Source organism: Beta vulgaris, chromosome 8, assembly GCF_026745355.1.
Source record: "Beta vulgaris subsp. vulgaris cultivar EL10 chromosome 8, EL10.2, whole genome shotgun sequence".
NCBI lineage: Eukaryota > Viridiplantae > Streptophyta > Magnoliopsida > Caryophyllales > Amaranthaceae > Beta > Beta vulgaris.
Window position 1 is genome coordinate 42587253 of NC_079209.1, and position 23890 is coordinate 42611142.

The following is a 23890-nucleotide window of genomic DNA, read 5'->3' on the forward strand; positions in this document are numbered from 1 at the left end:
GGGTTAAGTTAAACCCTAGCGATGATTAATACATGAATTCCTCCATTAATCCCATGTTTATGTGATCAATTGTTCTTATTTGATTGGATTGTTCTTATGCTCATTATCATACCAAGGATAGATGATTTTGATTTGACTCTGTATAACGTGTTTTCAGTGGGAATTGAATCTAGATGGTTTTGTTGATTCAATCAATGGTATGAATATCTCTATGGGAATAAGTAGATAGGATTGCTAGGAATTTAATTGTGATGCTATGCTTAATGTCTTTTTCTTGCATGATTCTATGGGAATAGGTTTGATTGCTTGTTTAGAGTAGCCATTGGTACTCGGGAGAGATCTTTGGTAGTTATAGGCTGCATTACTTTTCTTGAATTCTTGATTATGTTATTTGGGATGGAAATTATTCATGTATTGGTCATGCTAGTGGTGATGCTTAATTGTAGATGTTTTAATTAATTGATTATACCTTGTGTGTTCCTTGTAATTGTCATAGTTTACAATAAGTCTTAGTTCAACACCCTTTTCATCATTGTCTGTCACTCGTTTAGTTAATTTGAGTCAAGATACTTAGTGTTTGATATTGTTTGTCCCTGTGGATTCGACCCTGACTTGCCCTGCTACATAGTTAGGAAGTTAGTTAGGTAATTACTTTTGATAGGTGCGCGACACGCCTACCTGATGTGTCTATTTTATATAGAATTTTACCCCCGTTGCCCTTGAATTTTTGGTATTAATTGCGCTCTTCGGAGCCCTTTTTAGTACTAATGTGTGTCTTGTAGTGTGGTTGTGCTTTCAGATTGACTTTTGTAGGAATAACCATATTTTGGTGCATTTCCTAATCTTTGATATCGCTACATGAGACAAGATGTCGGGACGTGCAAAAATCTCATATTGGGCTAAAAACCTGGCGACCGCCCGACCGGGCGACATCTGCCCCGGCTGGTCGAGCGAGTCTTACTTAGTCAGAAATCGAACGCTGAAGACTCCAAGAGAAATTGCTCCCGCGCCCGACCGGGCGAAATCTGCCCGGGTCGGTCCGGTGAAAGTTACTTAGCGCATTTTCAGAAAATATAAGCTACCAGACCATCTTCACTTGCGGGCCCGACCGGTCGAAATCCGCGCGGGTCGGTCGGGCGAGCTGTAAAATATCATGAGAATGCTGCTGAATGGCGCCTGGTCAGGCGCGACGAAGGAAACATAATACCTGACGACCACCCGGGCCGGTCGGACGAGACGATCTTTGGGCCGTTTTAAGCGCGTGTTGCGCCAAATTTATGAGACATATAAATACTTATTTTCTTAGAGTTAAAAACTACGCCTTTTTACTAAATACATTTTATAACTTTTTATAGAGCTTTTGAGTATACTCCATTGTTGAACATTGATTACTACGCTTTGATTTCTTCAAGTAAAGACTAAGTTTTCTTAATCTCTTCTTTCCTTTCATTATTATTATGTCTCTTCTTTCCCTAGCGATGATTAATACATGAATTCCTCCATTAATCCCATGTTTATGTGATCAATTGTTCTTGTTTGATTGGATTGTTCTTATGCTCATTATAATACTAAGGATAGATGATTTTGATTTGACTCTGTATATCTTGTTTTCAATGGGAATTGAATCTAGATGGTTTTGTTGATTCAATCAATGGTATGAATATCTCTATGGGAATAAGTATATAGGATTGCTAGGAATTTAATTGTGTTGTTATGCTTAATGTCTCTTTATTGCATGATTCTATGAGAATAGGTTTGATTGCTTGTTTAGAGTAGCCATTGGTACTCGGGAAAGATCTTTAGTAGTTATAGGGTGCATTACTCCTCTTGAATTCTTAATTATGTTATTTGGGATGGAAATTATTCATGTATTGGTCATGCTAGTGGTGATGCTTAATTCTAGATGTTTTAATTAATTGATTATACCTTGAGTGTTCCTAGTAATTGTCATAGTTTAGCATTAGTCTTAGTTCACCACCCTTTTCTTCATTTTTTGTCACTCGTTTAGTTAATTTGAGTCAAGATACTTAGTGTTTGATACTGTTTGTCCATATGGATTCGACTCTGACTTGCCCTGCTACATAGTTAGGAAGTTAGTTAGGTAATTATTTTTGATAGGTGCGCGACACGCCTACCAAATTTTGGCGCCGTTGCCGGGGACTAACGGTATTAGATTAGTTTATCTGTGATTGGTTTAGCTAAACTGTCTTTGTTCGATTATTGTCACTTTATTTGCTGTTTGATCTTTTTTCTTTCAGTCTTTTTTGTTGCATGCGCACTCGTAGCAAGGGTTCACAAGATCTGATTACTCTTGATCGCGAGATCGAAGCTACAGCATGGAGATTAGGAGGTCGAAGAAGAAAACAACAACAAGAACCAACAATGGGCGATGAAGCACCACCAAAGTCTCTACGGGAATATGCTATGCCCGATGAGACCACCACCACCATTACTAGACCGACAACCGCTGCCACCCATTTCGAGCTCAAGCCACAATTCATCTAGTTTATCTCACAGGACTCTTATGCGGGAACACCCAAAGAGTGCCCTACTGATCATTTGGCTAACTTTTTAGAAAAATGCAATACTTTGAAATTAACTAATGTTTCTGATGATTTAATTTGGTAATCTGCTTTTCCTTTTTCTCTCAGGGACGAAGCAAAGGAATGGTTTAAGGAAGAAGAAGTGAGGAAGATTGCCACATGGCCAGAACTGAAGAAGGCTTTTCTTTACAAGTTCTTCCCTCCTATGAGAACTTCCAAGTTCAGAAACGAGATATCGGTTTCAACAACATGAATTGGAGTCTCTTATGAAGCATGGCAAAGATACAAGGCTTTGCAAAGGCAGTGTCCACACCACGACATTCCTGAGTGGCTACTGATTCAGACATTCTACAATGGTCTGAAGCATGAAGTTCGAAGTTCTATTGATGCCGCATCTGGCGGTAATTTCATGGCAAAAACTCCAGAAACCGCGAAAACATTGTTGGATGATATGGCTGCCAACAATTACTTGAATGACTGGAGTGTGTCTCGTGGAGCCCCTAAAAAGGGAGGTAAGTATGAAGTGGATGCTATTGCTACTTTAACTAACACTGTGCAAGTTTTGGCAGCTAAAGTTGATCAGTTGAGTAGCGGACCGTAGCACCTGTTTGTGAGATTTGTGAAGTGCAAGGTCACTCCTTTACTGAGTGTCAATATAATAATATGGGAGCGGGAACTGAGCATGTCAATGCCCTCCTAAACACAAACACAAGGCCACAAAACAACCCATACTCAAACACCTATAACCCAGGTTGGAAGAATCACCCAAATTTCTCCTACAAAAATAACCAACCTCAACCTCCACACACCAACTGCTCCCAGCCACCTGGTTTCCAACAAAGACCACCATTTAACCCTTCATCATCATCCTCTCGACCCAACCTTAGACTATCATGGAGAATTTAGCTTCCTCTCAGGCAAAGCAAGTTGAATACCAAGCCAAGCAGAATGAATTCTTCAACAACTCTCTCAACAAATCACTGCTCATAATAAATTGATGGAGAGTCAGATGACCCAACTAGCCCAACAAATAAGCCACCTCTCTAAACCTTCAGGCCAACTTCCTGGCAAACTGAACCAAATCCTAAGGGGCATATCAATGCCATTTCATTGAGGAGCGGTAAAGAACTGCAAGAGCCTACAAGGAGGGTAACTGGCAAAGAACACTGAAAAGAGGTTATAGAGTTGAGTGAGGAAGTTCAAGAGAAGATGCGTTTGGAAGATGAAGCTAAGAAGCCTGAGAAGGAGGAACCCACTGTCATTCCTATTGAACCATGCAAGCCACCTGTTCCGTTCCCTCAAAGATTGGCACACGCAAAACTTGAAAAGAAATATGGGAAGTTCCTTGACATCTTGAAGAAGCTACACATCAACATACCTTTCTTGGATGCCATATCTGAGATGCCTTCCTACACTAAGTTTTTGAAAGACATGCTCTCTAACAAACGAAAAATTGAAGAAAATGTCACTGTTTCACTAACCGCTGAGTGTAGTGCTATTTTGCAGAATAAGCTTCCAGAAAAGCTAGGAGATCCGGGCAGCTATTCTATTCCTGTCAAACTTGGAGATATTGCTATCAAGAATGCTGTGTGATCTTGGGGCTAGTGTTAGTCTCATGCCGTTATCTATCTGCAAGCAACTCAACATGGGCGAACTAAAACCCAACGCATCTCTCTACAACTAGCTGACAGGACAGTGAAGTTTCCACTTGGTATCCTTGAAGATGTTCCTCTTCGAGTGGGTAAATTCTTTATTCCCTGTGATTTTGTCGTTATGGAGATGAAGGAGGATGCACATGTTCCCATCATTCTTGGAAGACCCTTTTTGGCCACTGCTGGAGCCATTATTGACATGAAGAAGGGTAAGATCACCTTTGAAGTAGGTGATGAGAAGATGGAGTACACACTCACAAACTCCATGACTTCTCCTTCTATGGGAGAAACTGTTTATAGAGTGGATGCTCTTGATGAGGTGATAGAAGGCGAGGCCTTCAATTTGCAACTTGATGATTCGCTACAAACGGTCTTGATGGGTAGTGATGATGAGGAAGATTGGGAGACTAAGGAATACAAGAGACTTCTAGAGGAGACACGAACCACTGAATCTGAAGACCTCTCCAGGATTTTGCATTCTGAGGAACTAAGGAGAGTACTACGCCTCCTAAGGTAGAACTAAACCTCTCCCCTCTACTTTGAAATATGTGTTATGGGTCCCAATGATACTACCTCTTATTGTTAATGCTGAGCTTGATGACATTCAAATTGAGAAACTACTTGTAGTTTTAAGGAAATATAAGAATGTCATTGGGTACACCATTGATGATATTAAGGGTATTAATCCCTCATTTTGCATGCACAAAATCATTCTTGAGGACGAACATGCCTTCTATAGAATCTCAACGAAGACTTAATCCAAATATGATGGAAGTAGTCAAGAAAGAGGTTCTTAAATTGCTTGATGCAGGTATAATCTACCCTATCTCAGATAGTAAGTGGGTTAGCCCTGTTCAAGTAGTCCCTAAGAAAGGAGGTATGACCGTTGTCAAGAATGATAAGGGTGAGCAAGTTCACAGTAGAACTGTGACAGGGTGGCGCATGTGTATTGATTATAGAAGATTGAATAAGGCCACCCGCAAAGATCATTTTCCCCTTCCCTTCATTGATCAGATGTTACAAAGATTGGCAAAACATTCCTTTTTCTGTTGGTTGGATGGATACTCTGGTTTTTTCCAAATTCCTATTCATCCAAGTGACAGGAAAAGACTACTTTACATGTCCTTATGGCACCTTTGCATATCGAAGGATGCCATTTGGACTATGTAATGCTCCTGCCACTTTTCAGCGTTGCATGATGGCAATTTTTTCCAGTCTTATTGAGAATCTATGGAAGTATTTATGGATGACTTCTCCGTCTATGAAAATCTTTTGACGTTTGCCTTGCTAATTTACAAAAGGTGCTCCATAGATGCAAAGAAGTTAATTTGATTCTCAACTGGGAAAAATGTCATTTTATGGTGCAACAAGGAGTCGTTCTGGGTCATATTGTTTCCATCGAGGCATTGAAGTCGACAAAGCAAAAATAGAGGTCATTGAGCGTTTACCACCTCCTAACTCTGTCAAAGGAGTAAGGAGTTTTCTTGGTCATGCGGATTCTACCGCCGTTCATAAAGATTTTTCCAAAATTGCTCGACCTCTAATGAGCTTTTAGGCAAAGATGTCCCTTTGTGTTTACTGATGCTTGTACTGAGGCTTTTCACAGGTAAGCGGCTCTTATTTCTGCTCCTATAATTCAATCGCCTGACTGGAATCTCCCCTTCGAGATTATGTGCGATGTTAGTGACTACGCAGTGGGAGCAGTATTGGGTCAAGGGAGGATGGTAAACTGCATACCATCTACTATACAAGCAAGACTCTTACTGCGGCCCAGATGAACTATGCCACAACTGAGAAGGAACTATTAGCAGAGGTATATGCGATGGAGAAATTTCGGTCCTATCTGGTGGGTGTCGAAGGTGATAATTCACACTGATCATGGGCTCTTAATATTTGATGAGCAAGAAAGATGCTAAGCCCCGTTTGATTCGGTGGATTTTGTTGTTACAAGAGTTTGACTTGGAGATTCGAGACAAGAAGGGTGCTGAGAATGTTGTTGCAGATCACCTTTCTCGAATTGTTATGGATGCTGAGGGTGATGAGGCTCTACCAATTGATGATACTTTTCCTGATGAGCAGCTTCTAGCTTTAGCCACTGCAGAGATCCATGGATGCTGATATAACCAACTATTTGGCTAGTGACACTATTCCTCATGGAAATTCATCTCAATAAAAGAAGAAATTCTTTAAGGATGTGAGGAGGTATTTTTGGGATGATCCCTTCCTTTACAAGTCTTGTGCGAATGGGGTGATTAGAAGGTGTATTCCTGGAAATGAGGTATCCTCTATTATATCTCATTGTCATGATTTACCTTGTGGAGGCCATGCTAGTACTAATAAAACTGCAGCGAAAATTCTTCAATGTGGTTTTTATTGGCCTACTTTGTTCAAGGATGTTCATCATTATGTGCATTCTTGTGATCGCTGTCAAAAACGGAAATCTTTCCGTCGGAATGAGATGCCTCTTAACACTATTTTGAAGTGGAGATATTTGATGTGTGGGGTAATTTCATGGGTCCGTTCCCTTCTCTATGGGAACAAGTACATTCTGGTTGCTGTGGACTATGTCTCCAAATGGTGGAGGCTCTTGCTTCTCCATTAATGCTGGTCGTGTGGTTAGTAGATTTTTCAAGAAAACTATTTTTCCTCGTTTTGGCATTCCACGGGTTTTGATTAGTGATGGAGGTAAGCACTTTCTGGAGAACAAATTTGAACATATGCTTAAGAAGTATGGGGTATACCACAGAGTGGGCCTTTCCTATCACCCACAAACTAGTGGCCAAGTGGAGGTTTCTAACCGTGAGATCAAAATTATCCTGGAAAAGACGGTTGCAAGAACGCGAAAAGATTGGGCTGCTAAACTTGATGATGCATTATGGGCTTACTGGACAGCGTTCAAGACCCCTATAGGTACCACCCCCTACCGTCTTTTTATGGGAAAGCATGTCATCTTCCTGTTGAGTTAGAGCATCGTGCATTTTGGGCTATTAAGAGCCTCAATTTCGACTCTCAAACGGTGGGTGAGAAGAGACATCTTCAACTTGCTGAGCTTGATGAGCTTCGTCTGGATGCTTATGAGAGTTCTAGATTGTACAAGGAGAAAACTAAGAGTTGGCATGACAAAGGAATTGTGCGCCGAGAGTTCAAGGAAGGTTATTTGGTTCTTCTTTTTAATTCTCGTCTGAAGTTATTTCCTGGTAAACTTCGTTCGCGGTAGTCCGGTCCATTCAAGGTTAGCAAGGTTTTTCCTTATGGTTCAGTGGAGCTTTGGAACCGGCAAGGTGACACTTTCAAAGTCAATGGCCACATATTGAAGCATTACCGAGCTGGAGATCCCATTGCTGAGCAAGTTGACATCATCCTCTCCATCCATTCACCTGAGTGATACTTGAGGAGGTCGAGCTAATGACCTTAAAAACTAGCGCTTATTGCGAGGCAACCCAATTTCCTACTTTTTCATTTTTTATTTTGATTTTCTTTTTTTTTTATTGTTTTTTGGAGTGTTTTTGAAGTGAAAATTTTCATATGTTGGAACACTACTGCAGGAACATGGAAAAAAAAAGGGACTAAAACTTCGCCCCAATCGATGAATAATGTGCACTGGGCACCGCCAGGGTGGGTCGGGCGCAATCTGCCCGGGCGGGCGCGCAAGCATCAATAGCTGGGCAAAGTTCACAAAGCGAAAAAATTCTGAGTAAGAATTTCCTCCCGGGCGGTCGGGCGAAATCCGCCCGGGCGGGCGCGAAAGCACAGATCCAAAAGACAAATTTAGAAAACGCGAAAAAACTAAGGAAAAATTTCCGCCCGATCGGGCGAGGCGTAGTTACCCGAGTAAAACCCCACAATTTCTTTTAATTTCTGTCACTCTCTTTCAAACCCTCCATCCAACTTCATTTTCTACCTCTCACTTTCTCTCTCTCTCAAAACCCTAACCCCACTATCCTCCTTCCTCACCATCTACACTCCCAAATTTCTCCATAATTCTTACTCCTTCACTCATCCTCAACAATTTTCCCATCCTAATTACAATTTTTTCCCCTCACTCTCTCTCCACTTCCGTCTTTCTCTCACTCCTCCTTCTTGGGTTTTTCTTGAGTAAAGGTTTGATTTTTATGGAGATTCTTGCTATATTAACCTTGAAAATTTCGTCTTTACACTCTATGGTGCATTATGAGATGATTTTCTTCAAATTTTTGTGAAATTCTCACTTTCTCCACCATTGCTCTATTTTTGCAGGTTTTCATCATCTCTAATGGCGGCTCGACGAGGCACACGTGGCACTCAACCTCCTGCAATTGAGGTAGATCCTACCTTTCCTCATGTAATTTTCAAAGATGAGGCTCAAAAGGCACGGTTTCAAAAACTTAAGCATCGTTTGATTGCCCCTACCCGATTTGTTCATCGTGACCTCTTGCATGTTTTGGGTATTGCTGAAATTACCCGCACATTGTAATTATGGGAACAAGTACATTCTGGTTGTTGTGGACTATGTCTCCAAATAGTTGGAGGCTCTTGCTTCTCTAACTAATGATGCTCGTGTGGTTAGTAGATTTTTCAAGAAAACTATTTTTCCTCGTTTTGGCATTCCACGGGTTTTGATTAGTGATAAAGGTAAGCACTTTTTGGAGAACAAATTTGAAGCTATGCTTAAGAAGTATGGGGTACACCACATAGTGGGCCTTTCCTATCACCCACAAACTAGTGGCCAAGTGGAGGTTTCTCTAGTAGAATAAATGCTATTTACTGCGGTCAAAAAGTGCCATATTGCTGCGGTTTTCGACGCGCAGCAATTAAGAGGGCTACAATAGGTATTAATAATATTGCTGCGGTTTTTAACCGCAGCAATATTTGAACATATTGCTGCGGTTTTAAGATAAAACCGCAGCAATCTATTTATTTTATATCAAATTTATAAAGCATATTGCTGCGGTTTCTGGAGAAACCGCAGCAATATGCTGATTTTAATTATTAAAAATAGGCATATTGTTGCGGTTTTCTTCGAAAAACCGCAGCAATAGGTACCACAGGTAATTTTTTTTTTTTTTTTTTTTTTTTTTTTTTTTTGCATTTTGTCATTATATTTGAAAGACAAAAAGGCTAAAAGAAAATATAACACTACTGATTGAAACTAATGACAAAATTCAAAAATTCAGAACATAGAAAATATAGATTGAAATATATTATTACATTATATTTAACCCACAATATAAAAACCAAAATTATAGTACAAAGACCAAAGCAAAAAAAAAAAACATTTGTTACAATTAGAAACTGATCTAAAAAACAAAAAATTTAAAAAAATCCTAAAACAAAAATTACATATACATCTAAAAATGAAACAAATCAAAAAAATTTCCTAAAACAAAACATCTACATACAAATCTTTAAAAACGAAAAAAAAAAACAAAAAAAAAAAACGAAAAAAGAACCAAAAAAAATAACAAAACAGATCTGGAGAGATAATCAATGGTGAGATGACGCTTGCAATTTCGAGACGAATATGGAGAGATAATCAACGAAAAAAGAAACCTCCGTTCTCCGTCGCTTTCATCGCAAACTCCTCAAAAACTACACCTCTGGTGCGGATACCTCGGTCGCAGGTTCTAACGTTGGATTCTCGACAACCGACGACGAGACGATGACTACGACGAGAGCTGCTTTATGTCGCCTTGTATTTGCTTATTTGGGGTGAGTCTGCTAACTTGAGGTTTGTTCCGGAGTGTTTGTCTTACATTTTTCATCATATGGCCTTAGAATTGAATAAGATTCGAAGGACGAAGGCTTCAGATTCGAAGGACGAAGGACTAAAGAGTTGAGAAGAGTTGTACAAGATTCGAAGGACGAAGAGTTGAGAGGAGTTTGTGCAGCGAAAAGGAAGATGAAAGGACGAACGAGTTGAGCGAAATAAGGGAGATGGAAGAGGGAGCAAGATTTGAGAGGGAGGGAGGGAGGCACGACATGGGGCGATTTTAGTTATAAATAGGTTATATTTAGGGTTTCCAAACTCGCCGCGTCCTTCTTTTTTTTTAGACAAGACAATATTGCTGCGGTTTTGGGCGGGAAACCGCAGCAATTATTTTATAAAAATAATTTTATATATTGCTGCGGTTTTCCGCCCAAAACCGCAGCAATATTAGTCTTTTCAGGACCCAAATTTTTTTCAAATGTATCCGTTGAACAATATTGCTGCGGTTTTGGGCGGGAACCGTAGCAATATTGTTATTTTCTATTTATTTTTTCTTTTTGCGTGTAATATTACTGCGTATAGGTAAAACTGCGGCAAATAACATTTATTCTACTAGTGTTTCTAACCGTGAGATCAAAATTATCCTGGAAAAGACGGTTGCAAGAACGAGAAAAGATTGGGCTGCTAAACTTGATGATGCATTATGGGCTTACAGGACAGCGTTCAAGACCCCTATAGGTACCACCACCTACCGTCTTGTTTATGGGAAAGCATGTCATCTTCCTGTTAAGTTAGAGCATCGTGCATTTTGGGCTATTAAGAACCTCAATTTCGACTCACAAACGGTGGGTGAGAAGAGACTTCTTCAACTTACTGAGCTTGATGAGCTTCGTCTGGATGCTTATGAGAGTTCTAGATTGTACAAGGAGAAAACTAAGAGATGGCATGACAAAGGAATTGTGCGCCGAGAGTTCAAGGAAGGGGATTTGGTTCTTCTTTTTAATTCTCGTCTGAAGCTATTTCCTGGTAAACTTCGTTCGCGATGGTCAGGTCCATTCAAGGTTTGCAAGGTTTTTCCTTATGGTTCAGTGGAGCTTTGGAACCGGCAAGGTGACACTTTCAAAGTCAATGGCCACATATTGAAGCATTACCGAGCTGGAGATCCCATTGCTGAGCAAGTTGACATATCCTCTCCATCCCTTCACCTGAGTGATACTTGAGGAGGTCGAGCTAATGACCTTAAAAACTAGCGCTTATTGGGAGGCAACCCAATTTCCTACTTTTTCATTTTTTATTTTGATTTTCTTTTATTTTTTTGTTTTTTTTGGAGTGTTTTTGAAGTGAAAATTTTCATATGTTGGAACACTACTGCAGGAACATGAAAAAAAAAGGGACTAAAACTTCACCCCAATCGAAGAATAATGTGCACTGGGCACTGCCCGGGTGGGTCGGGCGCAATCTGCCCGGGCGGACGCGCAAGCATCAATAGTTGGGCAAAGTTCACAAAGCGAAAAAATTCTAATTAAGAATTTCCGCCTGGGCGGTCGGGCGAAATCCGCCCGGGAAGGCGCGCAAGCACAGATCCAAAAGACGAATTCAGAAAACTCGAAAAAACTAAGGAAAAATTTCCGTCCGGGCAGTTACCCGAGTAAAACCCCATGATTTCTTTTAATTTCTTTCACTCTTTTTCAAACCCTCCATCCAACTTCATCTTCTACCTCTCACTTTCTCTCTCGCTCAAAACCCTAACCCCACTATCCTCCTTCCTCACCATCTACACTTCCAAATTTCTCCATAATTCTTACTCCTTCACTCATCCTCAACAATTTTCCCATCCTAATTACAATTTTTTCCGCCCACTCTCTCTCCTCTTCCTTCTTCCTCTCACTCCTCCTTCTTGTGTTTTTCTTGAGTAAAGGTTTGATTTTTATGGAGATTCTGGCTAGATTAACCTTGAAAATAGCGTCTTTACACTCTATGGTGCATTATGAGATGATTTTCTTCAAATTTATGTGAAATTCTCACTTTCTCCACCATTGCTCTGTTTTTGCAGGTTTTCATCATCTCTAATGGCGGCTCGACGAGGCACACGTGGCACTCAACCTCCTGCAATTGAGGTAGATCCTACCTTTCTCATGTATTTTCAAAGATGAGGCTCAAAAGGTACGGTTTCAATAACTTAGCATCGTTTGATTGCCCTACCGATATTGTTCATCGTGACCTCTTGCTGTTTTGGGTATTGCTGAAATTACCCGCACATTGTCTGTTGGAATGGGAATAGAACAATTCCTCACCATGTACCATGGCACCTATGCGGACCTCACCCTCGAATTTCTATGTCCCTTAGATATTCGAAAACACTCTCAAAACGACCATGTCATGTATTTTAGCCTTGCCAATGTGGATACGAGACTGACCCTTCGCCAATTTGCACAACTATTTGGTGTGACTGTTAGGGGGGAAAGGAAGAAACCTGAAACCTTTTTGCTAGGCCAACTTTGGGAAGCCTCACTGTGTTAGACCACCAAACTGTAACACCAACAAATCAAATATGTGTATCATCCTAGCATTCGCTTCCTTCTGAAATTCTATGGGAGTACTATTTTTGGGAGATGGTAACCCACAACCTCTAGGACTGAGGAACTCAGTGCTCTTGGCACTATCTATGGCCTGCCACCATGACCACGCAGTTTGATCTTGCATACGCATTTATGCATCATCTGCATAAGATTTCCACGACTTACCCACTTTTGAGAGGACGCAGTGTCCGTTCCTCCGTACTATTGTCATTGGGGACTAGTCACCCAATAGCGTGTCATTTTGGCCATGTTGAGATCGGGCCAATGTTGTTCCTGGACCTACCTACCTCGACCTTGACCACTTCCTCTGCGCCAGATACATTGTGCCTAGCGGTAGGCAATATAGGTGGATGATTGCCACTCGGCAATCTATATCTCCCTAACCCCGCTTAGTTCCCGCTACCTATAGAGGATATCGATTTAGTGAATGCGCCCCACCTACCTATTCTTCCTGTTGGAGATGCGGCAAACCCACCTGAGACTGGTCCCGTTCCTGAGCCTCCACATGTATACCGTAGGCGAAGCCCGCCCCTTCATGCCCTCTCTTCTTCCATGCCCTCCTCCTCTACCAACCCCCTCCCTACTGCTTACTTTGAGGGATTGATGAGTGTTCTGCAGCGTATGAATGAATATGACTGCAACACTCAAGCTCTAGAGCGCCTAGAGCGCCGCGTAACACCATCTACGATGACCAGCGCCTTGCTATGTTTCCTATGTATGATGATTATTGCAGGCTTGGTACGATAGCTCAGGCTGGTCCCCACCCCAGTTGGTACACCTGGAACCCGGCATATGGTGGAGCTGGAAGGAGTGGCGCAGGCACCGGTACTCAGGATACTGCTGAGAACGCTGATGGTGATTCTAACTCTATGTCCGATTGAGGGTCGTGTTCCTTTCCTTCTCCTTGCTGCAATGCGGACATTGCCAAGTTCAGCTTGGGGGAGGATTCCAATGTACATATGGTATCTTCTATCACTTCTTAGGTAGTTTACAACTTTCGTAGTTCAGTTTAGCATAGATTTTTCTTTTGTTTGTTTTGTGTGTTTGTCCTTTTCTTTCTTTTTCTTTTGGTTTGTTTTGTTTTCACTGTGTGTGATGTATGAAGCTTGCTGGAAAAAAAAATCTGAAAAAAAGGAGAAAAATCAAAGTCAAGGTTGAATAGTTGTTTCCCTGTGCCCATACTAATCATAATGTTGTTCTGACTTTGGATTGTTGATGGACACGAAACAATGATTGATAACCAAAGCATGGCATAACTGTACTTAGATCTATGATAAGAATCAAGATTGTGGCACTCTATATGTCCTGCAAGCATGTTTAGGCTTAACTGTGAGCTTCTGTGCCTTGACGTCATGCTTTTCTTGTGTGTATGCCCACTTCATGAGGGATGCTAGAACTTGTGTTTTCTCTCCATTGATGCATTAGCTATAAAATGTTTGAACAAAAATGATTATGACTCACGTAGGAATTTGCACCAAAAGACCAAATAACCTTCCCTGCATTCATTTCCCCTAGTTAACCACTCTGAGCTGAGCCTTCGCCAATTTGCACAACTATTTGGTGTGACTGTTAGGGGGAAAGGAAGAAACCTGAAACCTTTTTGCTAGGCCAACTTTGGGAAGCCCTCACTGGTGTTAGACCACCAAACTGTCAACACCAACAAATCAAATATGTGTATCATCCTAGCATTCGCTTCCTTCTGAAATTCTATGGGAGTACTATTTTTGGGAGATGGTAACCCACAACCTCTAGGACTGAGGAACTCAGTGTCTTGGCACTATCTATGGCCTGCCACCATGACCACGCAGTTTGATCTTGCATACGCATTTATGCATCATCTGCATAAGATTTCCACGACTTACCCCACTTTTGAGGAGGACGGCAGTGTCCGTTCCTCCGTACCTATTGTCATTGGGGGACTAGTCACCCACATAGCGTGTCATTTTGGCCATGTTGAGAATCGGGCCAATGTTGTTCCTGGACCTACCTACCTCGACCTTGACCACTTCCTCTGCGCTAGATACATTGTGCCTAGCGGTAGGCAATATGGTGGATGATTGCCACTCGGCAATCTATACTCCTCCCTAACCCCGCCTTAGTTCCCGCCTTAGTGAATGCGCTTTTTTAAAAAAGCGCAGCCCTACTAAGCAGAAGGGCTGCGCTTTTTAAAAAAGCGCAGCCCTTCACTTAGTAGGGCTGCGCTTTTCAAAAAGGCGCAGCCCTTCTTACCTACAGAAGGGCTGCGCTTTTTTGAAAAAGCGCAGCCCTACTAGTGAAGGGCTGCGCCTTTTTTAAAAAGCGCAGCCCTTCTTCTTAGTAGGGCTGCGCTTTTTTAAAAAAGCGCAGCCCTTCACTAGTAGGGCTGCGCTTTTACGAAAAGCGCAGCCCTTCCTGCGCAGCCCTTTATGTTTTTTCCCCTAGTGTAGGATTGCTAGGAATTTAATTGTGATGCTATGCTTAATGTCTCTTTCTTGCATGATTCTATGGGAATAGGTTTGATTGCTTGTTTAGAGTAGCCATTGGTACTCAGGAGAGATCTTTGGTAGTTATAGGGTGCATTACTCCTCTTGAATTCTTGATTATGTTATTTGGGATGGAAATTATTCATGTATTGGTCATGCTAGTGGTGATGCTTAATTCTAGATGTTTTAATTAATTGATTATACCTTATGTGTTCCTAGTAATTGTCATAGTTTAGCATTAGTCTTAGTCAACACCCTTTCATCATTGTTTTGTCACTCCTTTAGTTAATTTGAGTCAAGATACTTAGTGTTTGATACTGTTTGTCCTGTGGATTCGACCCTGACTTGCCTGCTACATAGTTAGGAAGTTAGTTAGGTAATTACTTTTGATAGTTGCGTGCGCGACATGCCTACCAAATGTTGTCATTATGTTAGAGACATCTAACATTTGGCTTTTGAATGTTCTCATGCTAGGTCTTTTCTTCAACTTGCTGATCTTATGCCAAATGTCCCAGTGAGCAGCAGCTAAATTTTCTCTTTCAAGTTAGGTCTTTTCACCACTAGTCCAACTTGAAGGGATATATTGAACATTATAGTATTCCAAAACTGTACATTTTGTAATATATAGTTCTATCTTACAACCTCGTGTAGTTTTTTTTTTGGTTCCCTTATTTTATGTGCCTAGTTTTCCCTTATTTTGTACCTATTTTTTCTTTTGGTTTATCCAAGATATTGGTAGTTGTTTTTATTTTTCCCTTTTATTCTTGTCTTGTTGTACAGCTCCAAGGCTGACGGTAGGGTTTTCTTAGGATGGGTATATATAGTGCAATCGTATAGGTAGCGTAGAACACACAAATTTTTTTGTAAAGTTTTCGTTGATGAATGAAATAGAAAACTGGAAAACATTTTCCACGAGATCAAGTTGAGTCTTTTCATCTTTTCAACAAGGAAGTTTCAATACCGATAGAGCTATCACTTCTCATTTCCAATAGAGGCCCACACCCAAAACTCAATATGGGCGGATAATGCAACAAGGAACCAACTACTAAAGGCTAAATATATAGGTAATATTCCTTCATGCAATACCAACACACGCTGTTCGGGGTCAAAAAAAATCATGGATGTAAAGGTGACTCCGGCATGGAGGATGTTGCTGTAAGCGATAAAAATTGTGCCATGGTAGAAAGATGCAAAAAAAGAAAAATAGATTTTTAATATGCTATATGAGTTCACAGATGAGTTATTTCAATTTTAACATACTTGTAAAATATTTTTATAAGCTAAGAAGGAATAAGCCACAAAATAAAGAAAATATAAATTGATACATACTAGTAAATGAGCTTTCAAGTTAGAGAAAATTATACGTACCCAGTCACCAACGAGAATTATAGTGAAAAAGTAATGAATCCGGAGATCCATGTTTAGCCTCAAGGCATACAAGTCAAGACATGTAACCCCAAAGCTCCACATGACTTGAATCCCCATATACAATGTAAACGTGCTGAACCAAGAAAAAAAATAATTAGAGTCATATTTATACTCAACAACCATTCAAATTCTGTTATGCAAAAATTCTAAAACGAAAATAATAAATCAAATTATTTCAGTTGGGCACCATACAAAGAAGTAAGACTTTAGTTACGAGTGTCCAACTTGTGTGTGTTGAAATGAGGCAAATATAAATAAGCAACACACAAAAAGTACTTATAAAATATATGTAAATGTAGTGCTCCACTTTATAAGCTAGCTACATATTCCATATATATTGTGGGAAACATACATATATATATCGAAGAAAATACAATAATTAAGGAATTAATTAATTAGTAGATTTTGAAAGTTGCAACACGTTTTACATCTATCATAGCAGCATATTTCACCACCAAACGTTTATGGTCTCCAAGTGACTTACAGCCCTCATGTAACGAAACTATCTTCTAACATAAACATAAACCGAAGATTGGAATGACTAAAACAAATGCAATTGATACTATTTTACACCGTTTTCAAAATAAATACAATATACCAATAAAGATAAAAAGTACTATTTGGTGTGACTGTTAGGGGGGAAAGGAAGAAACCTGAAACCTTTTTGCTAGGCCAACTTTGGGAAGCCCTCACTGGTGTTAGACCACCAAACTGTCAACACCAACAAATCAAATATGTGTATCATCCTAGCATTCGCTTCCTTCTGAAATTCTATGGGAGTACTATTTTTGGGAGATGGTAACCCACAACCTCTAGGACTGAGGAACTCAGTGCTCTTGGCACTATCTATGGCCTGCCACCATGACCACGCAGTTTGATCTTGCATACGCATTTATGCATCATCTGCATAAGATTTCCACGACTTACCCCACTTTTGAGGAGGACGGCAGTGTCCGTTCCTCCGTACCTATTGTCATTGGGGGACTAGTCACCCACATAGCGTGTCATTTGGCCATGTTGAGAATCGGGCCAATGTTGTTCCTGGACCTACCTACCTCGACCTTGACCACTTCCTCTGCGCTAGATACATTGTGCCTAGCGGTAGGCAATATAGGTGGATGATTGCCACTCGGCAATCTATACTCCTCCCTAACCCCGCCTTAGTTCCCGCTACCTATAGAGGATATCGATTTAGTGAATGCCGCCCCACCTACCTATCTCTTCCCTGTTGGAGATGCGGCAAACCCACCTGAGACTGGTCCCGTTCCTGAGCCTCCACATGTATACCGTAGGCGAGAGCCCGCCCCCTTCATGCCCTCCTCTTCTTCCATGCCCTCCTCCTCTACCCAACCCCCTCCCCCTACTGCTGACTTTGAGGGGATGATGAGTGTTCTGCAGCGTATGGAACTGAATATGACTGCCAACACTCAAGCTCTAGAGCGCCTAGAGCGCCGCGTAGACACCATCTACGATGACCAGCGCCTTGCTATGTTTCCTATGTATGATGATTATTGCAGGCTTGGTACGATAGCTCAGGCTGGTCCCCACCCCAGTTGGTACACCTGGAACCCGGCATATGGTGGAGCTGGAGGAGTGGCGCAGGCACCGGTACTCAGGATCTGCTGAACGCTGATGGTGATTCTACTCTATGGCCGACTGAGGGCCGTGTTCCTTTTCCTTCTCCTTGCTGCAATGCGGACATTGCCAAGTTCAGCTTGGGGGAGGATTTCCAATGTACATATGGTATCTTCTATCACTTCTTAGGTAGTTTACAACTTTCGTAGTTCAGTTTAGCATAGATTTTTCTTTTGTTTGTTTTGTGTGTTTGTCCTTTTCTTTCTTTTTCTTTTGGTTTGTTTTGTTTTCACTGTGTGTGATGTATGAAGCTTGCTGGAAAAAAAAATCTGAAAAAAAAGAAGAGAAAAATCAAAGTCAAGGTTGAATAGTTGTTTCCCTGTGCCCCATACTATCATAATGTTGTTCTGACTTTGGATTGTTGATGGACACGAAACAATGATTGATAACCAAAGCATGGCATAACTGTACTTAGATCTATGATAAGAATCAAGATTGTGGCACTCTATATGTCCTGCAAGCATGTTTAGGCTTAACTGTGAGCTTCTGTGCCTTGACGTCATGCTTTTCTTGTGTGTATGCCCACTTCATGAGGGATGCTAGAACTTGTGTTTTCTCTCCATTGATGCATTAGCTATAAAATGTTTGAACAAAAATGATTATGACTCACGTAGGAATTTGCACCAAAAGACCAAATAACCTTCCCTGCATTCATTTCCCCTAGTTAACCACTCTGAGCTGAGCCTTCGCCAATTTGCACAACTATTTGGTGTGACTGTTAGGGGGGAAAGGAAGAAACCTGAAACCTTTTTGCTAGGCCAACTTTGGGAAGCCCTCACTGGTGTTAGACCACCAAACTGTCAACACCAACAAATCAAATATGTGTATCATCCTAGCATTCGCTTCCTTCTGAAATTCTATGGGGTACTATTTTTGGGAGATGGTAACCACAACCTCTAGGACTGAGGAACTCAGTGCTCTTGGCACTATCTATGGCCTGCCACCATGACCACGCAGTTTGATCTTGCATACGCATTTATGCATCATCTGCATAAGATTTCCACGACTTACCCCACTTTTGAGGAGGACGGCAGTGTCCGTTCCTCCGTACCTATTGTCATTGGGGGACTAGTCACCCACATAGCGTGTCATTTTGGCCATGTTGAGAATCGGGCCAATGTTGTTCCTGGACCTACCTACCTCGACCTTGACCACTTCCTCTGCGCTAGATACATTGTGCCTAGCGGTAGGCAATATAGGTGGATGATTGCCACTCGGCAATCTATACTCCTCCCTAACCCCGCCTTAGTTCCCGCCTTAGTGAATGCGCTTTTTTAAAAAAGCGCAGCCCTACTAAGCAGAAGGGCTGCGCTTTTTAAAAAAGCGCAGCCCTTCACTTAGTAGGGCTGCGCTTTTCAAAAAGGCGCAGCCCTTCTTACCTACAGAAGGGCTGCGCTTTTTTGAAAAAGCGCAGCCCTACTAGTGAAGGGCTGCGCCTTTTTTAAAAAGCGCAGCCCTTCTTCTTAGTAGGGCTGCGCTTTTTTAAAAAAGCGCAGCCCTTCACTAGTAGGGCTGCGCTTTTACGAAAAGCGCAGCCCTTCCTGCGCAGCCCTTTATGTTTTTTCCCCTAGTGTAGGATTGCTAGGAATTTAATTGTGATGCTATGCTTAATGTCTCTTTCTTGCATGATTCTATGGGAATAGGTTTGATTGCTTGTTTAGAGTAGCCATTGGTACTCAGGAGAGATCTTTGGTAGTTATAGGGTGCATTACTCCTCTTGAATTCTTGATTATGTTATTTGGGATGGAAATTATTCATGTATTGGTCATGCTAGTGGTGATGCTTAATTCTAGATGTTTTAATTAATTGATTATACCTTATGTGTTCCTAGTAATTGTCATAGTTTAGCATTAGTCTTAGTTCAACACCCTTTTCATCATTGTTTGTCACTCCTTTAGTTAATTTGAGTCAAGATACTTAGTGTTTGATACTGTTTGTCCCTGTGGATTCGACCCTGACTTGCCCTGCTACATAGTTAGGAAGTTAGTTAGGTAATTACTTTTGATAGTTGCGTGCGCGACATGCCTACCAAATGTTGTCATTATGTTAGAGACCATCTAACATTTGGCTTTCTGAATGTTCTTCATGCTAGGTCTTTTCTTCAACTTGCTGATCTTATGACCAAATGTCCCAGTGAGCAGCAGCATAAATTTCTCTCTTTCAAGTTAGGTCTTTTCACCACTAGTCCAACTTGAAGGGATATATTGAACATATGATAGTATTCCAACAACTGTACATTTTGTAATATATAGTTCTTATCTTACAACCTCGTGTAGTTTTTTTTTTTGGTTCCCTTATTTTATGTGCCTAGTTTTCCCTTATTTTGTACCTATTTTTCTTTTTGGTTTATCCAAGATATTGGTAGTTGTTTTATTTTTCCCTTTTATGTCTTGTCTTGTTGTACAGCTCCAAGGCTGACGGTAGGGTTTTCTTAGGATGGGTATATATAGTGCAAATCGTATAGGTAGCCGTAGAACACACAAATTTTTTTGTAAAGTTTTCGTTGATGAAATGAAATAGAAAACTGGAAAACATTTTCCACAGAATCCAAGCTTGAGTCTTTTCATCTTTTCAACAAGGAAGTTTCAATACCCGATAGAAGCCTATCACTTCTCATTTCCAATAGAGGCCCACACCCAAAACTCAATATGGGCGGATAATGCAACAAGGAACCAACTACTAAAGGCTAAATATATAGGTAATATTCCCTTCATGCAACTACCAACACACAGCTGTTCGGGGTCAAAAAAATCATGGATGTAAAGGTGACTCCGGCCATGGAGGATGTTGCTGTAAGCGATAAAAATTGTGCCACCTGGTAGAAAGATGCAAAAAAAGAAAAATAGATTTTTAATACTGCTATATGAGTTCACAGATGAGTTATTTCAATTTTAACATACTTGTAAAATATTTATTTATAAGCTAAGGAAGGAAATAAGCCACAAAATAAAGAAAATATAAATTGATACATACTAGTAAATGAGCTTTCAAGTTAGAGAAAATTATACGTACCCAGTCACCAACGAGAATTATAGTGAAAAAGTAATGAATCCGGAGATCCATGTTTAGCCTCAAGGCATACAAGTCAAGACATGTAACCCCAAAGCTCCACATGACTTGAATCCCCATATACAATGTAAACGTGCTGAACCAAGAAAAAAAATAATTAGAGTCATATTTATACTCAACAACCATTCAAATTCTGTTATGCAAAAATTCTAAAACGAAAATAATAAATCAAATATATTTTCAGTTGGGCACCATACAAAGAAGTAAGACTTTAGTTACGAGTGTCCAACTTGTGTGTGTTGAAATGAGGCAAATATAAATAAGCAACACACAAAAAGTACTTATAAAATATATGTAAATGTAGTGCTCCACTTTATAAGCTAGCTACATATTCCATATATATTGTGGGAAACATACATATATATATCGAAGAAAATACAATAATTAAGGAATTAATTAATTAGTAGATTTTGAAAGTTGCAACACGTTTTACATCTATCATAGCAGCATATTTCACCACCAAACGTTTATGGTCTCCAAGTGACTTACAGCCCTCATGTAACGAAACTATCTTCTAACATAAACATAAACCGAAGATTGGAATGACTAAAACAAATGCAATTGATACTATTTTACACCGTTTTCAAAATAAATACAATATCCAATAAAGATAAAAGTACATGAATACCCTTGGTTATATATAGGTCCCTTTTTCTTCTTTAAACACCCTTTACGACCTAATTAGATTCTCTCACCTACTAAACCCTACTGAGATGCAGACAATTCCCTTCTTCATGCTCAAGTTATTTTCCACGTTTCTAATCTTTAGGTGAAGGTCCGCATCTCTTTTTCTATATTCACGGTCCAAAAACTAGGGTGAAATTCTGGCAGATATTTTTATGATATATAAGGTATTAATATTTGCGGAAAATTAAGAAAACACCATCAAAGTTAACGGGACTCCAAGCAGGCCACCACGAGCTGAAGAGGTATGAGTAATATTTCTAGACAATTGAATATCTTATGGGTTCTAGATCTCACTAAGAAGAGGAGCTTAACATTGTGAAATTAGTGAAGAAAAAAGTGATATGGAAGAGAAAGGTCGTGAAATGTTCATCATCAAGTTCTTTGTGACCACCTTGATATCATCATGGATATGTTAAGACTAATGTGGCCTAGGTTCTTTGCTGATGAAACATCCAACTAAGTACTTCGATTCATCATATATTCTTGTTCATGTCAAGAAACTTTAAATAATGATGAAGGGGATGTCAACTGAATGCCGAGACGGTACGAGAGCTTCGATGGGTCTTAACGCCGATCAACCTCCAAAGCACACTGAAAAACTATCCCGGGGTTTTTTCCGGGAACGACCCTCCGACGCTCAAGTCAGTAATTGAGGTAAAGAAAAAAAGTAGTAATTGAAGAGAGAGATTCTCTAGCCTGTTAGGTGAGAAATTGAATACCTTTTGACTGATGGGACAAGCACTTTTTATAGTGGTTGTGAATTCCAATAAAGTAGGGTATTTAGGTCAACTCCAGCTGGTGGAGGGTTGAATCGGAGCGAGGATCCAATTTTCCGGGGCGGTTGATTGGTGGAATCGAGTAAATCATGTTTCCGTTTGACTAGGCGGGGCCCGCATTATGGGAGGAAAATTCCAAAATAATTGACCGATGGCTGATCTCCCATCTCTCCTACTGTATTTCTCATAATACTAAGGTTGGATATGCTAACCTTATATATGTCATCCTTAAGAAAAATCAATCATTTGACCTTGAACCTGATAACTACTTGACCAAGGATACCCTTTTTAGGTTGTCCTTGAAGGTACTGGGTGGGAAGTTAGTCTTTGAGGGAGCAGAGACAAAGGGGAAGGGAGAAGCTGGTTCTAAAAGGAAATTGGAGGAAGAGGTTAGAACATAGGTCCTAGGTCTGTCCACAAGAGTCAAAGTATTGCTGAGACCAAGACCCCTCGGGAACAGGGACAGGGTAGAGTTCACAAAAAATTGGAGGAGGATCAAGCTCTTTCACGATCTCAGGCAGTTGCTCCTCCCCTACTCTCCACCACTGGTCTCTTTGGGATTTTTCGCTCTCTACAAGAGTCTCTGACTCTCTTGCATACTAGAGTCGAGGGTGTGGAAGCTCGAGTTGTATGCCATGACATCCAACAGGAGACAGTTTTTGCTGCAGTGAAGCAAGGTGAAGCTGCAGTGAAATAGGAACATGTGGTCTCTTCTTTCTCTGTTCGTCCCAAACCCTAATCCCTATTTCAATTTCCTAAATTAAAATCTCATCAAACAAATTTTTTTTGGGTTGTATTAAACGTTGGTGAATCGTTATATTTTCTTTATCTTATGGTTGTGCGGATCACACCTTCTTTTGCTGCTTTTTTTTCATTTGCCTCATTCTTTTTATCTTTTCATTTCCTTTTCTCTCTGAACTCATCTTGTGCATTTTTTTTGTTATTTTGCATTGTTCCTATTTTGTTATTCTCATTAAACTGCTTGGATATCATGTTTGAGCTACTTTGCTATGTTGTTGTATATATCATGTCTTATACGCATCTTGTTGTTTCTTTTATTGTTTTTTTATGATGACAAAAGGGGGAAAAAGATGTGGCCATAAAATAAAATTCTAATGTTATTTTATGTGCCACATTCTAATGAATTTTGATTTTTGGTGAATCATTCTTTTAATAGTCTCTTGTCACAAAAGATTTCTGTTTTTAGACTCGTTTGCTTTAAGTTGTTAGCATAGCTTTATTTTGTGTCGTTTTTACTTAGCTTATTTTAGTTTTTGTTTTTCATTTAATTAAACCTCATAGCTCTTAATTCTTTTGCTTTTTGCTATTGTTTTTATTTTTACTTTATTTTAATTTATGCCTTATATTTGCCA

The 23890-nt window shown here is 40.3% G+C and overlaps 1 non-coding gene across 1 annotated transcript; it reads right to left on the reverse strand.

The window, feature by feature from the left end:
* Positions 1-2760: 2760 nt before the first annotated feature.
* On the reverse strand, positions 2761-2864 carry LOC125493055 (small nucleolar RNA R71). Its single transcript, XR_007269436.2, has one exon. It is a non-coding gene; the product is annotated as a small nucleolar RNA R71 (small nucleolar RNA).
* Positions 2865-23890: the final 21026 nt, after the last annotated feature.